Raw genomic sequence first — 24,234 nt, 5'->3', positions numbered from 1 at the left:
TAACTTGTTGGAGCATCATTCACTCAACCACTCAGTTAATTCATCCCCCCTCCCTTCGTTCATCAAATACGTCTCAGGCACCCACAATATATCAGGAGTTGTACCAATTGCTATAGCTACAAAGCAAGAGAAACGTAGTTCTTGTCCACCACAACCTGTCAGTGTCCTGTAGAGTGTCTTGCGTGTCCACGCTGGAGCTCTGACTTCAGGGATCTCTGTTCTGACATCAGTATATTTAATGCCAAGGTGACATCTGTCAGCACGGACCTCATATGCCAAGCCCTTACTGACTACAAACAATCAACAGGGTTCACAGCTCCCAGTAGTTTGAGCAGCTCAGATATGGCAAACTGCCGTGGCCATGTCTGGCAGAAACATTTTTACAGCCATTACAGGGCAGGCTTCTCATTTAATTGAGATGCCTTGGATAGCAGTGGTGCAGGTGGCTTCATTAGGTGTGCGGCAGAATGCAGTCAGCCGTAGACCTCTGAAATCCTAGAAACACATAGGCCAGCAGGAGCAGCACATACCAGTAATTGAGTTGGAAGCCTCCCACCAGGGATCAACTTCAAAATATGTGTCAACTTTCCCTTAGAATGTATCCAGTGTGTTCTGTTTCTTTGAGCTCAGAATAGTTGTTAATTTATAGGATGAATAGAAATGAATTGGATAAAACAAAGTTTAACTTTAATTTTTTTCTGTAAAGTATAACTGCAACCAGTGTAAGTCTAGTGTAGTAACACTTGTGCAACTAGACAGTATATTTTTAACATCAAGGCCAGATGGCCTGCACTCATTCTCTTTCTTTCTTATTCATTCTTTTTTCCTTTTACTTCCAATTATTTAAACTCTTCATGTATTATAATTGTTTCATATTTTAACATTCTTTGTTTTTGCTTTCAGTTTTTCCTGAGGGCTTTTTTAATTGTCTTTGTTTTTGCTGGTTCATAGACACAGTACACTCCTTTTACCTATTCTTCAGATTATTCAGTTTCTCAATTACATTACATAACAAATCCCCTTTCGTCCCAGTGAGATCCCTCTCATAGTCTTTGATCTCCTACTGTAGTAAGACTGATTTGTTTTCTGGTTATGCCACAGAGTTATCATTATGATACTTCTCTTAGCTTTACTTCTGTATTAGAGGCACCATTTTCTATTTTTTTTTAATCTTCCTCTTTCTTGTTTTTGCCCTCATTTTGCTAGAGTATATCCTCGAGTTGTTTTCTCAGAAGCAGAAATTGAAGAGTAACGAAATAAGAGTCTAATAGTTGCATGCCAGAATATGTCCTTGTTGTTCCCTTAATAACTCTGTTGAACATAAAATTCTAAATCCAAAATTATTTTCCTTTAAAACCTGAACATGTCACTCCAATATTATCTAGCATTTATTTTTGTTCATCAGAAGTCTGATACCAGAGTGATCTTGATTCCATTACAGGTGATCTGATTTTTAGTCTCTGAGATTTTCTGTTTTTCCTTGGAGTTATGGAATTTCGTGTGTGTGTGTGTGTGTGTGAGAGAGAGAGAGAGAGAGAGAGAGAGAGAGAGAGAGACTAGGTCTTTCCTTATTCATTCTGCTAGGAGCTAGGTGAACCATTCCAGTCAGAAAACTTGTTTTTGTCAATGATTATTTTTGTCAGTGATTTTTTTTGTCATATCTTTGATGATTTCTTCCCCTCTATTTCCTCTGTCCTCCTTTTCTTGAAATCTTTTTAGCAAAATCTTGGATCTCCTGAATGAACTCCATTCATTTTTATATTTTGCTCACATTTTCTATCTCCTTTTACATTTCGATGTGAATTCTTCCATTATGTTTTATCCATCAGTACATCTCTATCCACTTCCTGTCTGCTTTGCCAGCTGACTCTCTGTTGTGCTTTTTTAGTAGAGATGACTGTCGGTTCCTATACCCTGACTAGACCCTGAAGGGACACTGTCTTTCGGAAATTTGTTGCAGACTCATTCACTGAAGATCTCCCTCTCAATTCTGCTTTCTTCACTGCTGTAGACTTATACTTTTCCTTGTGCATCTTCACTGTCAATTCAGTGGGATTTGAAAAGAGCTAGAGGGAAAGCCTGTGTGGCAATTTGGCCATCTTGACCTGAATAAGATGCACATTTTTAATGGTTTAATTAGGTGAACAGCTTACTAGAAAATCTGGCTTTGTGTAGAAAATCTGTCCCAAAAGATTGCCGTCATAGACTGGAAACAGAAACTATGACCTAAACTTCCATAGACTTGAATTAAAGGTTAAATGGCAAATTTTTATAGTCAATCGAATAGCTGAAACTTTTAGCAGACTTTGCTTTGGTTGTCTATTTTTTTTTAATTTCCTCTTTTTCATGCACAGATATATAACCAGCTTAATTGAATATACAGGTTTCATGGGAGATAGAAATCATCATTATTTTTGTCTTGCACTTTCCCCTTAAATCTATTTGGTGAAGAACTGTAGATTCTTGTCACTGGAAAAGCCTAAGCCAAACCAGGAGTCACTTTAAGTTACCGAAGAGTCTCAAATAATTAAAGTGGTTTGGTCCCAAATAATATAAAAAATCCAATTCTTATTTAAAATTATTCTTCCTTCTTTATTTGCCCTTCTCCTCTCAGCAGGATGACCTAAATTTTCAGCTCAACTGGAGTTAGAAGAGCAAGAGAAAGATCTTGCATTCTCTGAGTTTAGCAGATGTTTAAAACCAACTCAGTGGGAACTTTTGTGAAGTCTGTGGTGTTCCCCATTGAGTCCTTCTGTCTGCAGCTGCCTTGAGATGGGCACTGATTCTCCTTGGCCAGACTACTCCTGAGCTCCTGACAGTATAATCCGTAGGCTCTTACCCCTGGGGTCCTCTTGCCCTGGCATTGGACCCTCTCACTAACCCTGTGCATCCCCAACTGTGGGGGATACACATCAGATTCTCTGAGTGATGCCTTAGAATTCTGTCACTTTTTTTGAAGGGTGGGGTTAGAAGATGGCATCCCCTTTACTATTCTCCCTCAGTAGATAGACTTTCAGCCCCGTTCTCTTCAAAAAAATGCTCCTCTCTAATTCCAGGAGTCGTGGTGATCTCTCTTGGAATTCTCTCTGGCGAGCATCAGCTACATCCTGCAAGTCTCAGCCAAAACTGAGAAGGGAATAGTCACATTTTAACAGCCTGTTATATACAGGCTAATACCTCTTAAGACACAGTATTAAGGATGAGTTTGAATTACTGTTGGGAAACTCTGTGAACTAAGGAAGATTACTTAGGCTTGAGTTCTGTGAGTGGAGTAGAATCTCATTAAAAGCAAGAAATTAAATGGAAATGGATGGATTGTTGCCAATAAGTGGCTTGAGACAGTCACTAATTTGGAAATAAAAGGTTCTGAGTGAAAGCTAAGAATGGACTGGCTTTTAAGAAATTCAGACAGCATAAATTTGAGTAAGAATTGATTAGGAAACAAATTAAATAATATAAATACTATAAATAATTTTATGGGGAGCTCAATGTTAAAATACGTACTAATTAATTTCATCATTAATATAAAATAATTTTAATTTCCAAAGAAAGTTCATAAGGAACCATGCTTTATTTTGATCTTTGTGAATAATGGAATATTATCTACTTAAAAATAATGAGCAGTCATCAATTTTAGAAATTATTAATTGCAACAAAAATATTTTTATCTTATGTACCTGAATGCCATAATTTAAAAAAAGTCAAATCAGGTGGAACCTGGTAACATGCAGTTAAGGAAGATGATTTGTAAGCATAATAAATTCTGAAAAAATACTCTGATAGAATAGATAACTGAACAACTATTCTGATCTCAATTCTGAGAAATTGGTTGCAAGTTAATAGCTAAATCCCTACTAAGTCTTGTTATATACTAGGTGCTTCCTTAGTTATTAATGTATTTTAATTAAGTAAATCCTCACAAAATATCTATGAGGTAGGTATGATAATTTCTATTGCACAGATAAAGAAATGAGGCATGAGGAGTCTAGATAACTCCTTAAGATGACACAACTGGCAAGCAGCAAACTTGAATTAAATAGCAGGCTATCCGGTGCCAGAGCTCTGTTCTTAATCATTAGGCTGCTGGAAGTGACCAGACCCTTGTGAGAAAATGGAAGTTATCATGGTGTTAGAGTTGGGCAACAAATAGGGGTCATAAAGTCAGAGCTCTACAGTTCCAGACTTAGTCATGTTTCCATGGCATGAGATTTCAGAAGATGATTTGAAGAGAATGGAATATCTCAATAATGTAATCCTGACTATGCAATTAAAATTCAAAAATTTCTAATTAGCACAATGTAGAAAAATAGGAAAACACTCCCCCACTGCCTCGCATTGCATTTGCCTCTAAATAATGAGCAAGATTTGGCTAAATAGCTGGATGTTTAAAAAAAAAAAAAGACAAACGTGGCTTTGGTTGACCACTTATGTGGTCAATACTGTGATGTAGTCAATATAATCTGATGATGGCTTTAAGAATAATGTCAAAAACAAGGAAATAGAACCCCTGCTCTCATCTGCGCTGGTGTGGCTAGACTCAAATACTACACACAATTATGGACAAATTGACATGTTCATAAAGGAAACAACTCTACACAACCCTATACAGAAAGAATCTGAAAACAATTGATGAGGAATAGTAGTTGACTAATATCTTGGAAAGAGAAAGGAAGGAAAGAATTTTTTTTTTTTAATATGTAAAGGTTAAGGTTTAATCATGCAAAAGGGCTTCTGGTTGTTTTTATTTGTTTGTTGACTTTCTTGACCCCAAGAAGCAAGGACAAATGTATGTATATAAATAAAAGCTTTTGGTCAATATAAGGAAGTATTTTGTCAGAGTCAGAGTTGACAAAAATAAAGTTTAAGTATTAAGCTGGGTAAAATTTCACTTAACAGGATGTTTTGTTTTGTTGGTTTGTTTCTTTACTGTTCACTTCAGCTTATTTGCCTGGTACTTTTTGACTCATATCCTTAACTTGACTAATTATGTTGCAATTGTGAAGCTGCATCACAGTCAGTATAAATATGTTCACTGTAATGTAATTCCTCTCTTCATAGTGAAAATTGATGTTAGATGGCACAGTCATTCTTCACTCAGTACAGTTTTCTCAAAGACATCTCCATTAACAAGAGTGTCTTACCTTTGCATAGATTTCAAATGCTTTGGTGATTCGTACTATGCTTAAATAAAGCATATCCTGGCATGAAAATGAATGAATGCCTCCTGGCACTGTGCATGTATTCCTTGGAGTTTATGATAATTAGGATGCTTGTTTAATTGCTGCCCCTCTATTTCCACTGGGTTATGTCAGCTAAAGAGCAGCTTTCAAATCGTGTGTTACATACATAGCTAATTTATAAACTCGTTTTTGCTGCTATGAGCACAGGAAAAAAATTCCTTAATGCCAATGTGTCAATGCTTTAATTATTTTGTGCCCACCATTACTACTGATAGTACATTTGTCTGCTCCTTGGACAGGAAGGATGGCACTTTGAGTGACTGCTCTTCAGGACTGAGTCATTTTAGCCATGATGAGTCAACATCGTATTACTGCAATAGCTTTTACATAAGAGCTCTCAAGATTTCTTATAGGTAGCCAGTTTACAGATAATGTTATTTAAATACATGCAAGTATAAAGTAGCTATCAATCATATTAGAAGCAAATATTTAGGTATCAGTATTAACAAATGATTACTATCCTTTAAAAGGACTGTATTTTAATAATGCCTTCAATAATCTCGAATATATCCAATTTATTACATTTAAGAATGTTTAAAAGATATTGAATGAGTGTTGTTAATGTTAACTATTATAGGGCAATAGTTCTTTTCTGAATTCTATTATTCCTATGGCAATCTTTTTTTATTGTAATAAGCCCAGTTTCCTGGGGTGTTATTACCAGGTCAGAATGGGTCAGAAATTGAAGAAGTATTATTCCGTATAAGGAAATCATTTGCAAGTTCATGTTAAAGACAGGATGAGATCAAGATAAAGACAATCTGACTGTCTTTATTACATGATCAAAGGGTTTTCTTCATGTATGTATATTCGACACTATGGAATCACTTAATTGTTAGATTCCTTGTGCCTTCCCTTTTTATGTGAAATGTAAAACATTAAATATTGTGTGTGGTTTTATTTAATCCCATTTATCTTAAAACTTATTTTGCTTTCAGCTTTGACTTAAATTGAACCTCCCCATAGGGAATCATGAAATAAACAAATGTGACTATTATCCAGAGAAGCTCAAAAGAATTATAGAAAATTATACATTCTAAGGACTCAAATAGAATTATATTCAACAAATATGCTTGAATAAATGAGGTATGCAAACAGTGCATAGATGAATAGAAGGAAAGAAAAGCCTGGAAAGAAATATTGAGAAATAAAGCAGATATTGAGTAAGGATGGATGGTATTTGGGGAAATATTTTTATTTTTGTTAGGTCTTAAAATAATTGAAATATTTTAAAGTAATCATGTAATATGGGCACTGAGTACAATTTCTTGACTTCAAGCAGGATGGCATAAAAGTACTCAAGAAAGGAAAAGATTAGATCTGGAAGGAAAGATCTTAGCAGGGACCTTGACCAAAAGCCACATGTTATAGCTGAGGAGACTGATGTGCAAAAACTGATTTGCTTCAGTTTTGACAACTGTGGTATGCGAAGGATCACCTGATTCCCTGTTAACACACCACAGCATGTTGTTCAAAGAACAACACTAAATTTTATGGGATCATTTCTAGATTTAAGATGTTTTTTAAAAGTTATTTTGTATTGGTAACAACATACAATATTGTTTGCTTCAAAACTGAAGATAACACCTAAAGCTATAACCCAGCCTTCAAAAGATAAAAGAAAAATGTTTTGATCTTACTTTATACCACATACAAAAAGCAATTCCAGATATATTGTGGAAGTAAATGTGAAGGGCAAAACAATAAAGCTTTTTAAAAGAAATCATAGGGCAATCTTTTCATGACATGAGATTGGCAAAAATTTCTTAATCAGAATATAAAAAGCACTAACCATGTAGAAAAACATGAAGGAAAAAGTAGAGAAGTAAACTAAGATATATTATAATAATAAATTTCTGTTCATCAAATGATATCATTAATTAAAATCCAGCCACGGAATTAAAGAACATATATGCAAAACCTTTATCTATCAAAGGACTCTCAAATACAAAATATATCAAGAACGTCTACAAATTGGTAATCAAAACACAGACAATCAAATATAGAAATGGGCAAAAGTCTTGAACAAGACTTTGCAAAAGAGGATATCCAAATAGCCAATAAAAATATGAAAATGTCTTCAACTTCATTATAGAAAGAAAACCTGAATTTGCAACATAATACTATACATACTCACCAAATGACTACTATAAAAAAGAAAAAAATCAGTCTGTTTGTGGTAACTCAACACCTGTAATTCCCACACTTTGGCAGGCCAAAGCAGGAGGATTGCTTGAGGCTGCGGGAGTTGGAGACCAGCCTGGGCAACATAGTGAGACCTCATCTCTATGAAAGGTTAAAAAATTAGCCAGGCTTGGTGGTGTGTGCCTGTAGTTCCAGTTACTCGGGAGGCTGAAGCAGGAAGATCACTTGAGGCCAGGAATTCCAGAACTGGAGGTTACAGTGAGCTATGACTGAGCCACTATGCTACAGCCTGGGTGACAGAGCAAGACCTTGTTTCTAATTAAAAAAAAAAGAAAAAGAAAAAGAAAAATCATACCAAGTACTGACAAGGATGTGAAGCCACTGAAACTTTCATTCATTGATAATGAGAATGTAAATTTGTACAACCACTTTGAAAAACTGTTTATTATTTACTAAAGTTGAACATATGGTGTGTGCATACCATATCACCCAGCAATTGGACACCTAGTGTAGACACAAAAGAAATGTGTATATCTTCACCAAACAACATATATAAGTATATTCATGGAAGCACTGGAACTGGAAGTAACTATAAACAACTCAAATGTCCATGAAGATATTGTGGTAAATTCATGCATTTGAATACCTTACAAAAAATGATAAGAAATGATATAAAAATGAGAAATCTACAAACTGAATGGATCTCATAAGCACAATATTGAACGAAAGACATCATACACAAAAGAATATGTATTGTATGATTCCATCTGTACTGACAGAAGTCAGGTTATTCCTTGCTGAGGGATAATATCTGGAAGAGGATAGGACAAGGTCGTCTGGCATTCTGATAATATTTTATTTCTTATTTGGAGGGCTAGTTACACTAGTTTGTTTACTTTGTGAACATTAATGGAGTTTACAATTATGATTTATGTATTTTTTAATATATGGATCATGCTACAATAAAACTACAGATAGAGAAAGAGAAAAATAGAGAGGGATGGGGAAAAATGGAGAGCGTAGAATATTATATTGATCCTCTGAAATTTACTGGGGCTTTCTTTTTGATCTAACAAACGGCCAATTTTGTAAATGTTTATGTGTGCTTAAACTGAGTATGTATTCTGCTTTCAGAGACAGAATTTCATATATGTCTAATGGCTCCAAGCTAACAGTGGTTGTTAAGTTATATTGTTGAGGTTTTCTATATTGTTGCATATCTTTTTTGCAAGATCTGTATTTTCTGTGATCTGTATGATAAATCTTCAAGCCACTTTTTAGATTTATCACTCCCTCTTCCTCTTTTGTCACTTAATCCTTTATATATTTTGAGCTATATTGTTAGGTGTATATGTATCTGCAGTGAATGCATCCTGTTCATCTATTGCTCATTATAAAGTATGTACGATTTTATTGTCCCCCATATTTTTTTACTTAAATTCTATGTTTCAAATGTTAATATTACTACAGCTTTCTTCAGGCATATATTCGCCTGATATATCCTTTGCCACTGTATTGATTTCATAATGTCTTTTGGTTCATCATGTCATTTATGCATTAAATATATTGTAATTTCTATTCTGTTAGGATTTAGCTTTGTCTTCTTGCTTGTATTTTCAAGTTTCTATGCTATCATTTTGCCAGTTTTATTAGTTTTTGCTGTTGTGGAATAGTATTTAACATTAAAGTTTCTTTTTTTCTGATGGTTTAAAAGTAATACATTCTAATTTTGTGTATTATAGTTACCATGAACTTAAAAGCCATATTCAGTTTATTTACTCCATTAACGTATTCAATATATCTATATTGTAGGGGAAAAGAAATATGTTTCCTTCCTCTCTTAAGTTCATGGCAGAGGTCCCTATAACAAAAGACAGATTAAAAAGTCAAAAGTATACAAATTCATTTAATGTAAGTTTTACATGACATGAGAACCTTCATAAATATAAATGAAGTACCAAAGAAACAGGCAAACCTGGGTATTTTTATGCTTAGGTTTGATGAAGAGTGAGCAGTCATGGAGAAATACAATTGGAGGACAAAGGGGTATAATTTAGAGATAATAAACTGGGGAAAACTTAGCAAGGCCTGTTTGTTCTGAATCTTCTTGGCATCCCTGCGTTTTTGGCTTCTTTCTTCCAGGTATAGGGAAAGCACCTCTCCAATGAGGGTAGCATGACCTGCTTCAGGGAAGATGGGCACAGGAAGGTGAGAGTGACCTTCCTGTTTCTATTGTTTTCTTAAATGCCCCAGTGCCATATTTTGGGGCAGTGTGTCCTGAACCCCATTAATTTCTTCTAACAAAACAAACACTTTAGTAGTTGAGGAAGAGTATTGTTAGTCAATTTAATATTGATGTATGTGTGTCATAGATTAAGATGTGAAATGTATTTCTTATTGTAGCTGATGATCAAAAATGTTAAAAACCACTAGTCTAATCTATAGGCCTTTTTGAAAAGTTTGCCATATTTCTTTTAGGCCTTCAGTTTATTTCTCTGTCACAGCGCATTACCAAGGTGATTTTTATTCAATATTTACTGTGGCATACATCCAGCAGGGAGTGGTTCTCTGACTGACTGAAGAACATTCAGGTATAAAACTTACAATAGGAATGTCTCCACAATCAATCTGCTATATTTGTTTAGCCAAGCTCAAGAGACTCTAAACATAAATGATGAATTATTTCAATCTTTGAAAATGGTTTCAAAGTGCAAAGCCAAAATTCTGTTACTTCATGTGTATCTTTTAGAAAAAAAGTCTGTATCAATGATCTGATAGCATAAAAAGGATATAGCCAGCTTCCTCTCATCTGTAATATGGTAATGATTAATTGAAGCTATAGGTCATTAGGGTTGGGGGTAATTTTGATAGAGGAGGACTGAGAAAGACTTACTGTGACCAGGCATGATGTAGCACTTTGGGAGGCCAAGGCAAGAGGATTGGTTGAGGCCAGGAATTTGAGGCCAACCTCAGCAAAAGCAAGACCCTGTATTTACGAAAACTAGAAAAAATTAGTCAGGCGTGGTGGCACACGCCTATAGTCCTACCTACCCAGGAGGCTGAGGCAGGAGGATCACTTGATCCTAGGAGTTTGAGGTTGCAGTGAAGTATGCATCCTCACTTTAAAAGCATACAGAGTCTCACTCTGTTAAAAAAAAAAAAACACACACACACACACAGAAACTCTTGCTCATACCTAAGCATATGCTTACATTGATTTCTCATTTAGCATCATTTTAAATCTTGTCTTTATCAACATAATAGGTTATTGCACTACACTAATTCATTAACTTTAGAAATTGGAAATACAAATAAGAAATTGAATTAGAAAAAATTAAATTTTGATAGGTAAATTTTCTATTTACTCTATAGTGCTTGTTATATAAAGCCAATACCTATTTGTATTGGTCAGTGCTCCTTTTGACATGTTTTATAATACTTTTATTAGCATGAATGATTAAAAGTTGTCTCTACAGATTAATTGTAATAATATCCCATGATTTTGGTTAAATATAAAATTCATTTACTATATATGAGAACTCAAGAAGTGGGGAAAGATTTGAGTTTTCAAAGAAAAGTCTTCCCTTTTTTTATATAGATAATACAAACAGTGAAAACACTTCCTTTTTACCCAATCTTATGTCAATGTATCCTAGCAATTTCCAGGAAAACCCTGAATACCATTAGTTTTCTCTAATTCTTAAGAGAACAGGGCAAATGGCCTGAATATTAACTTTGAATCAAGACAACTTGAGCTTATATCCTGACTTAGCAACTGACTGACCATGTAATCCTGGCCAAGTGATTCTGAGATGCAAAAATTTCTTTTTTTGCTAATTAGCACTAATTTATAAGGTATAAGTAACCAATTAGGTTATAATGTTCACTTTATGGAAGTCATTTTTTTTCACTAAGTGTTACATTATTGCTAAACTCGCACATAATTAACCATTTGTACGCTTCTTGGTTCAGTGCTTTTTATAAGATTCACAATAAATTTAAAGGTGCTGAATCCTAGATTTCAATGCAGAAAAATAAAACGGGTTTTCTCCATAAAAGCAATTTATATGAACTGTGGAATCTTAAAAAGATAGGCTATGTTAGAGATTCACTACATTCTAAATGAATGCATGCTCAACTTATGAACCTAGGGTAAAAGCCCACTGTAGATAGTGTTGGAAACCATCAATCAGGAACTCTTTTTAATTACACTAAGTTGAATATTATGGATTCATTTATATATGCCTCCATCTTTTGTCAGGATTTCAAAAACATTGTATTCGCTAACCATAGGTGTGATGTTTATGAGGTATAGTCTCTTAATGAATGACCTAATTTCTGTTTTAATTTTTTAAAGATATTTTTCAAAGTTAATATACACCAATGCTTTTCAAGTGAGAAAGAAATCTATGTTTACTGAATGTTTATTAGATGGTCTTACATGCATTCATTTCATTTAATTTTGTAGCAGCTCAGTGAGATATATTAATATTTTATCCCACCTTTTGCAGATAAGAAACTGCATCTCAGAGTGTGCTATTGTTTGAATGTTTGCCTCCCCACTCCCACAAGAAACTCACGTTGAAATTTAACTTTCAATGTGGCAGTATTGACAGGTGGGGCCTTTAAAAGATAATTGGGTCATGAGGGCTTTGCCCTTGTGAATGGATTAGTCCATTCATAAATTAATTTGTTAGTGGATTAATGGGTTATTATGAGAAGGGAACTGGTAGCTTTATAAGAAGAGGAAGAGAGACCTAAGCGGGCACACTCAGCTCTCTCACCGTGTGATGCCCGGTGCCACCGCAGGACTCCGCAAAGTCCCTACCCACAAAAAGGCTCTCACCAGATGTCACCCGTCAACCTTGGACTTCTCTGCCTCCGTAACCATAAGAAATAAGTTTCTTTTCTAAAATAAATTACCCAGTTTCAGGTATTCTGTTATAAGCAACAGAAAATGGACTAAGGAACTGTGATTGTGTCATTTGGCCAGATTTACACTGTCAGTCAGTTGCCAAGTCAAAATCTGTGCTCAAGAGTAGTTAAAGAAAGCTAATGTTACTCAGCATTTTCATGGATATTTCCAGGATTCGTTGGCTCACCATTGGGAGGCAGCTTCAGAAATAATGGTTAGTGTATAGGGGAATAGTTTCATGATTTTTCTTAACCCTTTAGGCCCAATGAATCACAAAGTATTATAGTCATGGTCATCAAAAGTGTTAACTACTCAAACATATCCTAAGTTCTCTGACAAAATTAGTTTTCCCTTCATAGCGGTGACTCACATGCTACAAGGAGCATTGTACAGATCTGTATCCAGTAATTGTACAAAATGAATTTCCTAATATAATCAGTTGAATGTATTGCAGTAGTAGTTCCTAACTCTTTTATGATGTTATGCACTATGTACTGTGCTGTAAAAGTTCCATTGTGTTCTGTGCTTAAAAGAGTTTCTTAATTCTTGACAATGGCAGACTTTGGTCATGGTTTAATATTTATTTAGATAGAGTTTGCTGGTTACTTATTTCCATCTGGGACCTCCACTTTGTGGCCATTTTATGCTCCTTTGATTGAAAGCAATTCAGGAATCACTTGTTTTTATTGTTTCCATCAAGCCACTGACTCCCAAAGTGACGTCACACACAGTTCCCAGTCCCTGTGCTTTTCTAGCACTTCTGGGAAGCTCAGATCTCCAGAAATCTGTGAATTAACACTCCAATTTCTAGTTTCTTTCACTTTCTCTTCTTAGATATGGGTACAAAAGCAGTGACTTAACTAGGGAAAACAGCTCAATGCAAAGTCTAATGTTGTCCTTAATACCTTGGGGGAAGCAGAGATGGGGCCTAAAACCTGAGTGTGGGAAATGGATGATGAACAAGGAGAGCTAATGTTTTTCTAAGGTGGTTGAAGGGAGCTTACCAGACGAGAAGCCAATTGCCTCAGTGCCGTGTAAAACTAATTTTCCATTGATTTCAATGTTATTGCAGATCTTTCTCAGACCCCAACGACCTTAGGGGCAATTGTAGAATTAAATTTGTACTCAGTAGTGGTTCTCCAACTGTTTCTAGTGAACAAAACCTTAATTTTATCAAAGGTTGCAGCTAAAGGCACTTTCGAAATTTCCTCCTTTCTTCCTCTCTCTTCTCTCTTTTCCATCCATTTGAGCAAGGAGATGTAGGAGGCTTGACTGGGAGACTCTTACTTCATTGGAGAATACTGTGCGTTTGTCTTTGGTAAGCGTACACGGTAGCACAGACACAACCAGCCCCTGAGTGCTAAAGTTGCCTCCATTGGTGCCTCACTGTAGGAATGAGATAGTTCTGGGTGTTAAGTGGTTTTCTTCCTCTACCAGAAAAAAAAGTTTTTAGTAAAGTGACTCTGTGCCCTCTGGTTTAGGAATACTACGTTGAAATAAAAATAGCTTGACCATAACTCAGGAAAATATATGTAAATGAAAAAAAGATCCTTAGTGTTATCAACTAAAGAACTAGTAAATAAGCTCCCGAATTTAAATTGGGAACTACTTCACTTTCAACTATGATCACACAAAAAGGCAACTGCAAAGTTATGTAAAACATAGAGTACCTTACCATCAGTAAATGAGATGTTAGCATTTAATTTCTGTCTATAAAATATAACCTTTAAATTCTACTTTTTCCTTCCCAAGAATAGTTGGCATTGTGCATAGTACTGATAAGCAAGCATTTATTGGATGCCTTCTATTTGTCTAGCTCTAGCACCATGCTGGGCACTATAAAAAATATAGAAAATATATATGTCTGCCATCAAAAGGTAGAGTCTATATGTGAGAGGCAATAATAAAAGACATCATTAAATTGCCAAAGGAATGTACACATAAAACACAAAAGATTAATACGAGGTAAAGCATCTGGAATGCTCTTCCAAGGGAAGCTGGGACAGAATACTTTTATTCATATTATCGCTCACATTATCACTCATAGTCAAAGAATGGAGAATTTTAAATCATACCTGAATTAATGTGTTTTAATGCACTGAGATGCATCTGATAGCCTCTTCAACTCTGAAAATACACAAAGATAATTGTGCTTGCTGTTTTCAGTGGCTGTTGACTTTATTCACCACCTTTACTCAGAAACAGTCCCCTGGGCCTGATTGTGTCAAAACCAGTGAGTCTGATAATAATGTTATTTCCCACAAGATTCCAACAATATTACCTCATGTGAAATTATCAGACTGGACTAATGCCACTGCTATCATCAGAATAGTTGGTGCTAATAAAAACACATTTTTTCATTTGGAATTTGTTCTGAGTATTTAAAAGATAATTACATATCTGCCTGATGGGATACCTCTTATGAGAGTAGTCCCAGCAAACTGATAATCTGGTTTCTCTCCATTCCTTAGAGCATCACTCCAAAGTGAAGCTCTAGAATGAACTGAGGGTTTTTGCAGCAATCCAAAGTGCCATATATATTTCAGATTTAGAAGTGATTCAAAATTCACACTTGACTTCTGTGCATTGGGATCAGTATTACCTCGGTATCTTCCATAGTTTCAAATGACAAAATTAGTAACCAAAGAAATGCTGGAATGTGCCCATCACATACCCACTGAGGCTCAGTCTCAGTGACATTCCACTTAAACTGGTGAAAAATGGATAGCAGCTGGTTGGTTTGGCAAACTAACAAATGATAACTACAAAAAAAATAAGAAGCAGAAAAACTGTCAAGTTATTAGATGAACTAAAAGTGACATGGGGGCTCCTAGTAAACCTCAGGAGTAGTAAGGTCAATGTAGAGTCATGTGACATGGTATGATTTTGTTCTTATAAAAATATCATATATTTCAAGAAGCAAGGACAGATCCATAAACTAGAAAAACTCACTGCATGTGGGGTTAACCCCTGAAAAGACTATATTGAGCACTGCATGACTTAAACATACCCTTTGCATCTCTGGAGTATTTTGACATAAATCTAAATTATCTTATGCCCAGTGTGGCCATGGTAATGCATATCTTTCATAAGACTGGCCTTGGAAATCATATGAACCTTGTCTATTCTTTCAGTTGCACATAGGCTCAGTCTCAGAAAATATATTGTCATTTTCCCAAAGCTGCTTCTTTGAAGGACAAATGATGCATAGTATGTTACGTCCTGCCTTCTAAACTTACTTTATTCCATGAAGTAGAAGAAGGGCATAGGCATAGTTGTGGTAGCAAATAGAAAAGGACATCACCATGTATTGGAATATTGTCAAAAGTAAGTGGCTTTAAAAAATGTATCACCAACTAGACATAGTAAAGTCTAATATTTGCTAATGTTAAAATGATTAAATAATAGTCATTCAGAATTTATTAAGTAGAATAATATACATTATGAGTAGGACATCATTCTGGGTATTGTTGTGCAAAGGAAAAGAATTAGAGTTCAAGATCCTAATTGGTGCTGAACTATCTGATATGGGAGGTACTAACCGCGTGTGGCTATTTAAATTTAATTATTCATCATCATTAGATTTAATAATATAACTAATATATTAAATTATTAATATGTTTCTAATTTAAATTAATTAAAATTAGATAACATTAGAAATTCTTATCTTTACTGGCACTAGCCACATTACAAGTTCTCAGTAGGCAAAGGTGGATATTGGCTGCCATATTGGACAGGGAAGAACTTTCTACCATCACAATAAGTTCTGTTGGACAAGTGGGCAGTCTAGGGCTAAATTGTTTCTGTATACATGAAGAAAACAAGAAATGCAAAGCAATCAAGCACATACAAACAGTTAATATCACAGTATAAAAATATTTGGTAAACTTTTAGGCTCTGTTGAACTTCATGTAGTTACTCTTTGTATGTAGAGTTTGTCCTCAAAGACTTCATGAAGGAGCAGAAAAATATTGAAATTTTAAAAATGAAACAAAGCTCTACAAATAGAAGAAAGAGGTTAGTTTTTCAAACATTCACATATTAAAAGAATGTTCAGATGTCATTCTTCCTGTTTTAGCATTTCAGCTAAATCCATAGAGCTGACAAAAATGAGTCTAAGTATGCCCACCAGAAAGAGAGCTCCTAAATTACACACACAGTTCTTCAAAAGTGGCCAAAAGATGGCTATGTGAATGTTGGCTCATTAACCTCTGCTATGGACTGAATTTTGTTCTAGCCCTACTCCTAATTGAATCCCTAACCTCCAGTGTGATGGTATTTGGAGATGGGGCCTTTGGGAGGTATTTAGGTCATGAAGATAGAGCTATCATGTTGGGATTAGTGCCTTTATAAAAAGAGACATAAGAGAGTGGTTTCTCTCCCTCTTCCATGTGAGGATACAGCAAGAAGGCAGCAGTCTGCAAGGCAGGAAAAGAGCCTTCACTGGGGAACTGAATCTGCTGGCACCTTGATCTTGGAATCCCCAGCCTCTAGAATTGTGAGAAATAAATGTCTGTTTAAGCCATCCAGGTATTTTGTTACAGCAGCCTGAGAACCGCCTTTTGCCTTGCAGGTTGCTGAAGCATGGTGAGATAGTACAGATTCTTCAGAGACAAGCTGACTGTAATGCTGTGGCCTTTCCATCTTTCAGTGCAGCATGCACCTCTTCACTGTATGCCAAGTGAGAGGCACTTCCAAGGAAACCCTAAGCATATTTTACTTGAGTGTCTTAGAGAATGGGGAAATGGTTATGGATACCTGATTCATGCCTGCAGATGTGTAAAGGTCATGGCTGTCAGCTGGACAGGGTTACTTATTACAGCACAGCCAAGACTGCTGTTCTGGAAATGACCTAGAAAGGCAATGGTGCATTTTTCCTATAAGCCTGATGTGGACTCCACAGAAGTGAGTCCAGCTTAGGTCATCCTGAAGTAGGCATCAGCCAAGAGTCACGGAATGCACCACCTTTGGGAATGAGGTGATCTTACCGAGGAAGTCATGTGAGGTGAACAACTGCAGACAGGGCTGAGGAAGAACATAGGAGCATCAGCCAGAGAAGACATCCCCCATGTCAGAAAATTACAGCTGGGAGACCCCAGCAACAAGAGTATGAAAATACCTCAAAAGCATCTCAGAAGAGAAGAATCCAGCATTTGAACATCAAAATCCATAGGGCAGCACACTAACATAAGGTTATAACTATATCAGTCAAATGGGACCTCTATTTTCCTTCTCCTTTGTCTCCCCTCTCCAGCCTGGTGGATCAAAAGGCAGCATAGTAAATAGGAAACAAAGACTAGAGAGACAGGGAGTGGAGAGAGTGAACAAGATGACTCTACCCCCGTCCATATGGGGGTATCGAGACTGTATCAGACCTGAGCTGGGAGAACGGAGAAATTTTCAACTGGATGAGTCATTATATTAAACTGGACTGATTTTTGAAATACCAGAGAGCAACTTTAAAAAGCAGGGGGGAGGGGAACATAGGAGAGGAAGAAAGATGTTATACAGATTGTTAGAAGGGGCTTTGGTAGGAGAGAATCTGTATGCTTTCTGCTCATAAACCACCAGGTTCCAGTCTATGCAATAAACTAGATATATACACCAAAAGTTATTTCTCCCAAAAACAATAAATAATTTAAAGTAAAGAGCTGTAAAAATGAACATGATACATTGTCAAGCACAAGCTGATGGTTTCTGTTCAAATTAACAAACTGAGTAATTCTGCTCAGGGTTTGTTGCTATTGTTCTTTGCAGCAGTTAGTAGCAGTCCAAAGAGAGGTTGTAAGTAGCCTGGGAACCAAGAACGTTGCCCAGAAGACTTGATTGGTAGATGTGTCCATGTAACTGCTTACTAGGGGCCAACTTATAATTCTTCATACTTCTGTTTCCACATTTTCAGATTGGCAGTGAAAAATCTCGAGAATATAATCCTCCTGTCCCCACATAAAGCAAGGAGATTTCTCTTATTTATCTCTCTATTCCTAGTGCCAAGATTAGTGCCTGGCACATAGGAAATACTCAATAAATATTGAATGGATGCCTTTACTGCCTAGCTCCCAGGAATACTGTGAAGATAAGATGAAGTGGTAGACATGACAACATATTTTAAGCACTACACCAAGGCAGGGATATACACAAAGTGTATGAGATGGAAATGCTTTGGAAATCCTTTTCCAGGCACATGCAATATCTCTAATCATTCAACTACAATTTATTAAGTGCCTAACGTGCTAAATTGTTTGCATTGATGTGTCCATTCCAATCTGTCTTGAGTACTACACACGCCATAAGTAAAAGGGTCTTGAAAGGAACCAAAGTGGTAAAGAAAAAGAAATTTTGGACGAAAAAATAATTCTTCCTAAGAATAGAACAGAAGATTTTTCAGGATAACTCTCATGTTACAAAATGAGGAAAGGTGCCAGAAGACCTGGTTTTTATAGGCATCTAAAAACGATGCTGACAAAATGTAATTCTAGATCAGTGGACTGGCAGAGTAGCATAATATACAAGGAAGCGCAGATGCTGGGGCTTCATTGATCACTGAAATGCCACCTGCTAAAATGCCAGAAGGAAGACATAATTAAAATTATGTAATCCGAGAAGGAGCTTCTTTTTCCACCTTGAAACTTTCACAAGTGTTCTCTACAGTAATATATGTGTGTGTGTGTGTGTGTGTGTGTGTGTCTGTAGTGATTTCCAAAATAATGAAGCAAAAATAGTTTGCAAGCCATATTTAGATTGAGGCAAATCTGTAAATCCTAGGACTCTCTCATCTCCTCTCATTTTTCTGTAACTCACAATGAGAATATACACTTTTGTAACAGCCGTTCCCTTTTATATCCAGGGGGGTTCTTGTGAGGGATTGTGGAGTTATAGCAATAATAGAAAACTTACATATACTACACCTGGTTTCCAGCAGCAGACAGACAATGAAATTTGAAAGTATCCTGTTTAGATTCTGTGCCTTGGGGTGAGCACAGGAGGAGAAAGAGAATTCTTTTCTCATCATTTTGAAGTCAACATTGCATTTTAACCAAATGCACACACATATGCCTGCACTTCTTTCCCCAGCTGCTCCTTCTGGTTAATTTGTTTATTCCTACAAGCTACATCTTGCCAGTGGTTTTATCAGCCTCTTCTGCTACTATAAATCTACCCTATAACCTAATATGTGGCAGTAAATAATTTGTATTTGTGACTGTAAACAGGGCTGGCAACCTCTCTGGGTGAGGGACACTTGGCAAAGCCTGTAGAGTCTTTATTTGTTCATGGCAGACAGAATGCTGCCGTTTGTGTCCTATGTTGAGTGCAAATCCAAAAATGTGAGATTTACACAGTTGCCATTTACCACTCTGAACTAATTTTGAAGAGTACAACTTCTCTGGTTGTTATTTTGTGTGTGACTCATGCTTTTCTCTTATTTTTCATGGAATAGTGCAGTGACAAGTTGCATAAAATAATCAAGAGATTCTGCACCATGGAATATTAAGGAATGAATCCCACCAAAGGAAAACAAAGTGCACCTATTTGAAAAAAATAGCATTTATCTCAAATAATGAGTTTTAAAGGATTAAGAACAGTGCAGTAATATGGTTGAAGAAAAAAATCACTTTTTCATACATCTCCAGATGATACATAATTCTCCAATTGCAAGCTATGCAGACCGCTGCCAGACTTGGGTTATCAGAATTAACTCCTAGCAAATTAGTATGGGAATAAGAGAATTGCTATGCTGCACAGTCTTTTATGTGATATTCGCTGCCAGATTTTCTCAGGTTCTTTTTTATTTTCTTACTGCATTTATGCACACATATGTATATTTGTATCTGAGTATTAAAGCTATAATGATTCAGTGTTTTTTACATGATTTATACGCACTAATTTTGTAATTGTGAGCCCAGTAGATACATGTGCAAAACCAGAGGCACTCAGGAAAAAGTGCCAATTGAATTTAAATGAAATCAAAATTCCTATTTTAAAACTGAACTGATTAAATATTATTCTAACATCAAGCACAATATACTGTTCTTCGTTGCTTAGATGCACCTTTTTCCATTCTATCAGCAATCTGTCAAGCTAAGACATGTAACCTATGACCTTCAAAGAAATGATCCAGGGATTATTTCTTACTACTTGAGAAAACAATATTCTCCATATACAATGTGCATCTTAAACCAATAGAATAGAAGGGAAGAAATTTGAGCTGCTGTTGAATATCATCTCTAATCATTACCAGGATGATGCATTAGATTCTTTGCCTCTGCAGTAGGAATCTTTCCTGAAAAATCATGTTTATAGTTTATGGACTCACTGGAGTATTCATAGAAATTTGAAACTTGAGGGGCATGCAGGATTTGTTTGTCATTCCTTCAGTTTATAATGGACATAGTGAGGCAGTGTCTGTTGTATTCAACTTTGTATTCCCGGTGCCTAGCACGTTGCTTGGGACATAAACATTCTTCATAATTATTGGATGAATGGATGCATAGATGACGAATAAGAATAATAACCTATGTAAACTGACAAATTTACACAGTTCAGTAGCAACAAATCTCTCAAGGATGCTCATGCACTGCTGGTAAGTTTGTAAACTGGCAAAACTACTTTGCAGAATGATGTAGCATTACCTAGTTAAATTGAGGCTATGAATACCCTGTGACCTTGCGTTGCACTCCTGCATATGTATCTGAGAGCAATACATGCTTATGTGCTGTAGAACATATGGACCCGTATGTTCATTGCAGCATTGTTTCCTACATCCCTGAGCTGGATTTAACTTAAGTGTTTTCCAACAGCAAAATAAATTGTGGTATGTCATAGAGCAGAATAAAACATAGCAATTAAAATTAAAGAACAACTGTGTCTCAACTTTTCAAACATTACATTGAGCAAAACTGAAAAGCACAAAGGAACATAAAATAGGATTCCATTTATAGGCGCGATTAAACTGTATTGTTTAGGTAAGCTATTCAGAGGCAACATAATTAAAATAATAAGGAAATGAGTACTATAAAGGATAGTGGTTACTTCTGAGAAAGAAAGAGAGTTGTGATTGCAGGAGGATACCTGGGGTGGAGAGGGATCTGGTTGTTAGTGATGTTCTATTTTTTGACCTGATTGATTGTTATATTAGTGACGAACACTTTATAATTTTTGATTAAGGTCTCTATGAGGAAAGTAATGTAATAGACAATGGATCTCCAATTTCTTAGAAACAGAATTAATTGTGAGCACAGATAAAAAGACAGGGCCATGATAACTACGTTTTCCAATCCCATATCCCTAAGGACAGCTCAAGTAGCAAAGGCAGATTGTCCCAGAGGAACATTTTGAGAAAAAGCCATTGAGAAATGCATATTTTGTTTTATCTGTGACTTTGAGTCCTGGGAATTTCCTTTTCCTGCTTTATGGAAGTGGTCCAGATTTCAGACCTAGTGTCCCAGGATTATAGTGCAAGTAAATTTCAGAAGGCACTACAAGAGTTATAATTGTGTGCAAGAACCATTTGTTCTACATACACAGGAAAATGATATTTATATAACTAATAGTAAAATACAAATTCACTTAGAATATGATTGTGATCATTATTATTCAGTGTCTCATGTGCTATAACCAATCTATAAAATTAAAAAAAAAACACAAATAAAGGGAAACAGTACCAGAAGATTTTGTTCAAAATTCTGAGTATAAAACTCAAAATACATAATTAAAAATAGTAAAAACTATTTACCAAGAAGTTAGACCAATAAAGTACTTTACATTAAGTTATTAGTCTTTCCTCTCAACTGCATTAAGATGTATAATGTATTGGTCAGGAAAGACAAATTTAATAAAACAGATTTTAATTCTGCCTTCAGGGTACTCAATAGTGAGGTAATTTGAACATCATTTAAGATTATACTTCAAACCTTCGAAGTAATATATCATTTTAACACCAAATTCTTCATCTTCTGCCCATATTACTTTATTTGTGTGTTTTCCTTTTGGTTTATGTATTTACTTCTTGGTTAGTTTGGATTGTGCCTTGTTCCAAAAGGAACTCGATGCAGCTTATGTATGTATAGGGAGTATAAATCTTAGTCCACAAATTCATTTGCAAAAATTTCACTTTTTAAAAAATTATTTTCTATGACTCAGCTCAGTTTTTGAGTGTGGACCCTCGGAGCTTGTAGAAAATTAACCTCAGTTCTTTTGGAATCCCACCCATCTCTAGGATGGTTCCAAAGCTCTGGTGCCTTTAAGAGTGCCATGACCATTCTTTTCAGGTCATCATCCAAACAGGTGGCTGCAGGGAAGCTCTGTTTTCCCTGGCTGCATGAGCCCTCAGCTCTGTGTTACTTTTGAACTAACCTGGGGACTCCAGGCTTTCCGTGAGGCTAGCTATGATCCATCCTGCCTTGACTCAGCCCATAGCCTCTCCAGGGTCTGGCTACTGACCCAGTGGTGCTGCCAGAGGCAGGGCCCATCTCTGATGTTCTGAGTTCCGTTGGCCACTCTCTGGTTTACCTTACCCACCACCCCTTCACCATGTTTCTCATAACATTTGCCCAAAAATACCCTTCTCCCTACCCTTTCTTTCTTCCACAAAACCCTTCAAGTTTTTTTTTTTAAATACAGGCATCTGGAAAACAAAAGCAAGAAATATTTGCAAGCTGTTTCTTTTCTCTGCCCTGCTCCACGCCTCCCCTGAGGCAATGAAGTACAGAGTAGGCTACCTGATAGAATGGGAGAAGGGAAACGGAAAACACAGGGAGAAAAAACAAGAGCAGTTTTGCCACGTAATGTTATCCAGCCGCATATAAATACAGATAATACTGTGGGATAAAAAAAGAAAATGAATAAAAGGTCAAAGTCATGTGAAAATAAAGATAGGCAAACAATACAGAACTAGAAATAAAATTAATGTTTTTAATGAGATCTTACATAACTATTAGAGGTAGACAGAAAACTTGGCTTAGAATAAGAGCAAAACATACAGCTGTGAATTCTTGTAAAAGAAAAGCATGTCACTTACTTGAGAGGCGCTGTGGCATGCCAGAAATTTATTCTGTCATTCTCAATTCAACAGAATACTAGCATTAAAGGGACAAAATCCTAGACATGTTTTGTGTGTATTGAATTTACATGAAAGTGCAGTTTACTTGTCTATTGTTTTTTGTTTGCTTTTGTTTCATGGCTGCTCCTTGTAATACACACAATAAAAGCTGAGACCATAAGACTAAAGGAAAATTGAGGATAAGGCAATTTTATAAGAGGTCAAAATAATTTGGTACAAGAACACAACTTTTTGTATTTAATTAATAAATATATTTATATGTCATCTCATTCCAAAGGGAATTTGAGGAGGTTACACAAAAACCATATACTACAAATGTATGTTCTTCTCATCAGCTCATGGAACATTCTCTAAGATTGATCTCATCCTAGGCCAAAAAACAGGTCTCAACTAATTAAGAAAAATAGAAATTATACCATGTGTCTTGTAGACTACAGTGAAACAGAAACACTCAACTCTATACAAAGTCATAGAAATTAAACAACTACTGCTGAATAATTATTAGGTCAAGGAGGAAATTAAGATGAAAATCAAAAGATTCTTCAACCCAAATGGCAAAGGGGACACAAGTAATCAAAAGCTGTGGGATTTGTCAAAAGTAGGCATAAGAGGAAAGTTTGTAGCCTTAATGCCTACATCCAAAAGACAGAAAGATCACAAATTAACAATCTAATGAATTGTTTCAAGGAAATGGAAAAGGAAGAATGAACCAATCCCAAATCCAGCAGAAGAAAAGAAATTACTAAGGTCAGAGTAGAACTAAATGAAATTGATAATAAAAGAATTATACAGAAGATTAATGAAACAAAAAGTTGGTTCTTTGAAAAGATAATGACAGGCCTCTCACTAGATTAACCAGAAACAGAAAAGACCCT

This window comes from Lemur catta, chromosome 8 (genome assembly GCF_020740605.2).
Source record: "Lemur catta isolate mLemCat1 chromosome 8, mLemCat1.pri, whole genome shotgun sequence".
In the NCBI taxonomy this organism is placed as follows: Eukaryota; Metazoa; Chordata; class Mammalia; order Primates; family Lemuridae; genus Lemur; species Lemur catta.
This window is presented reverse-complemented; position numbering follows the sequence as displayed.